This window comes from Dama dama, chromosome Y (genome assembly GCF_033118175.1).
Source record: "Dama dama isolate Ldn47 chromosome Y, ASM3311817v1, whole genome shotgun sequence".
NCBI classification, from domain to species: domain Eukaryota; kingdom Metazoa; phylum Chordata; class Mammalia; order Artiodactyla; family Cervidae; genus Dama; species Dama dama.
In genome coordinates this window covers 4,665,055-4,668,428 of record NC_083715.1, presented here as the reverse complement: position 1 = coordinate 4,668,428, position 3,374 = coordinate 4,665,055, and positions in this window count along the sequence as shown.

The window sequence follows — 3,374 nt, the reverse complement described above, 5'->3', positions numbered from 1 at the left end:
GACCTTCTCAACTCCTTTCTGAGTCTGTGAATGTGTGAGACCTTGTCTATCTAGAGGCAGAATGGGCAAGTTCCTCCCTTACCCTCTCTGAGGTCGTGTTGGGTCTCCTGATAATTATGTGAGCTCAAGAGAGATTTAGAAAAATAAACTAATTTAGTTCATGCACACAGAGGGCTCACAGAAATAGGATGTCTGAAGTGACTGAAGTAGGCTGAATGAATGTGATTTTGGACAAATACTTATTTATAGGTTTAGTCCAACAAAGAAATCTATGTTTGGAAAAGTATGTTAATAAAGAACAGTCAGTTATTTTATATTGCTTTCTTACCCTTCAACTCCCTAATTCTGGGACCAAGGATTATTTCTAGCCTCCTGTCATAGGGAGAGTAACATCACATGAATTTAATTTTCACTTTCAGAGAGAGAGGAGGGGAGTGTAATATTGTAGTTTTTTAATCATTTCCCCTCACTGACCATTTGCCAGGCTAGCTTAAACAGCCAACATGCCATCAAGGTATGGAAGGTTACAAAATCTTGAGATTTTCTTGTGTGTGGGACTGGGTTCCAAGAGTTCCCACCTCTGCAACTTCCCTGGCAGCTTTGCAAATTCAAAGCTAAGTTGGTGGCTTAAGAGAGCACACGTGGGTCACTAGCTCAGTGTTAAGAAATCTACAAGAGAGAAAAGAACATAGGTTAGAATGAAGATGAAGGAACTCAACAGAACAAATCAAAGTACATTTCCAGTCTATTTGGTCTTTTCCTTCTACAGGAAGATAATCCTTGGGAGAACAGGCAAACAGTTGCAAAGAGAAAAGTACCCAGTTAGGTAGAGCAGGGGTACCTTGCTCTGGAGGTTTTGGGTCTCAAGGCAGTGCTGGACCTGTGATGAGGGCAGGAGATTGACAAAGAATGATCATGAGAGGTGAAGGCTGAGAAGGAGATGCTCCAAGTCAGCTCAGCCCAAGGCCCTGTGCCATGTGTGTGTGGTTCCTGGAAGGGAAACTCAAGGAATGGAGTTATGCTAAAATGATTGATACTGTGAACCTGTCCAAGGCGATGCAAGAACAAAGAACACACAGTGCATAGCACTCAGCTGTCCATGAAAAGCACTTCCAGGCCCTCAAATCTCTTTGGCGATCAGTCCCACACACAAGAAAATCTCAAGATTTTGTAACCTTCCAGGAAAACATGCGAAGGTGAAATAAGGCACTGACTTGATCGACAAGGGAATGAAAGCAATCAACTGGTACCAAAAAACAACAACCACAACAAGGGAGTGATTACATGAACAAGTGAACTTTGTATAATTCACATATGAAAATCTGGGGGAAATATTTTCCTCTATTAATATGAAACCTCTGCATTTCACATATGAAAATGAGGATGAAGCTCTTCACACATGAAATAAAGAAACTTATGTTTTCCATATGAAGATCAGTTCCTGATATTTTGCATGAAATATAGAATTTTCTACATAAAATATAAATCTGTATATTTCATGTATGAAAATATTCTTGATTTTTTCAATCAAATATGGATTTTTTTCCCATTTATTTTTATTAGTTGGAGGCTAATTACTTTACAATATTGTAGTGGTTTTTGCCATACATTGACATGAATCAGCCATGGATTTATATGTATTCCCCATCACGATCCCCCCTCCCACCTCGCTGTCCCCCACCCCCTATCCCTCTGGGTCTTCCTAGTACACCAGGCCTGAGCACTTGTCTCATGCATCCAACCTGGGCTGGTGATCTGTTTCACCCTTGATAATATAAATATAATGCTGTTCTCTCAAAACATCCCACCCTCGCCTTCTCCCACAGAGTCCCAAAGACTATTCTGTACATCTGTGTCTCTTTTTCTGTTTTGCATATAGGGATATTGTTGCCATCTTTCTAAATACCATATATATGCATTAGTGTACTGTATTGGTCTTTATCTTTCTGGCTTAATGGGTTCTGATTGAAATGAATTATTTTCAACGGCTGAGTAATATTCCACGGTGTATATGTACCACATTTTCCTTATCCATTCGTCTGTTGATAGACATGTAGGTTGCTTCCATGTCCTGGCAATAGTAAACAGTGCTGTGATGAATATTGGGATTCATGTGTCTCTTTCAGATCTGGTTTCCTTGGTGTGTATACTCACAAGTGGGGTTGCTGGGTCATATGGCAGTTCTATTTCGAGGTTTTTAAAAAATCTCCACACTGTTCTCCGTAGCGGTTGTACTAGTTTTCATTCCCACCAACAGTGTAAGAGGCTTCACTTTTCTCCACACCCTCTCCAGCATTTATTGCTTATAAACTTTTGGATAGCAGCCATCCTGACTGGCGTGTAATGGTACCTCATTGTGGTTTTGATTAGCATTTCTCTGATAATGAGTGATGTTGAGCATCTTTTCATGTGTTTGTTAGTCATCTGCATGTCTTCTTTGGACAAATGTCTGTTTAGTTCTTTGATCCATTTTTTGACTGGGTCATTTATTTTTCTGGAATTGAGCTGCAGGAGTTGCTTGTATATTTTTGGAATCCAGATAGGAAAAGAAGAAGTGAAACTCTCACTGTTTGCAGATGGCATGATCCTCTACATGGAAAACCCTAAAGACTCTACCAGAAAATTACTAGAGCTAATCAACGAATATAGTAAAGTTGCAGGATATAAAATTAACGCATAGAAATCCCTGTGCGTTTTACACTAACAATGAGAAAACAGAAAGAGAAATTAAGGAAACAATACCATGCACCATTGCAACAAAAATAATAAAATACTTAGGAGTACATCTACCTAAAGAAACGAAAGACCTATACATAGAAAACTATAAAACACTGATGAAAGAAATCAAAGAGGACACAAACAGATGGAGAAACATACCGTGTTCATAGATTGGAAGAATCAATGTTGTCAAAATGACTATACTACCCAAAGCAATCTATAGATTCAATGCGATCTCTATCAAGCTACCAATGGTCTTTTTCACAGAAATATGGATTTCTTTTATGTTTCAGACAAAACAGAAATCAGCATCAGGATATTTCTCCATGAAACGTGGAACTCCTTTTTTTTTTTTTTTTTTAATTAGTTAGAGGCTAATTACTTCACAACATTTCAGTGAGTTTTGTCATACATTGATATAAATCAGCCATAGATTTACACGTATTCCCCATCCCGATCCCCACTCCCACCTCCCTCTCCACCCTATTCTTCTGGGTCTTCCCAGTGCACCAGGCCCGAGCACTTGTCTCATGCATCCCACCTGGGCTGGTGATCTGTTTCACCATAGATAATATACATGCTGTTCTTTCAAAACATCCCACCCTCACCTTCTCCCACAGAGTTCCAAAGTCTGTTCTGTATTTCTGTGTCTCTTT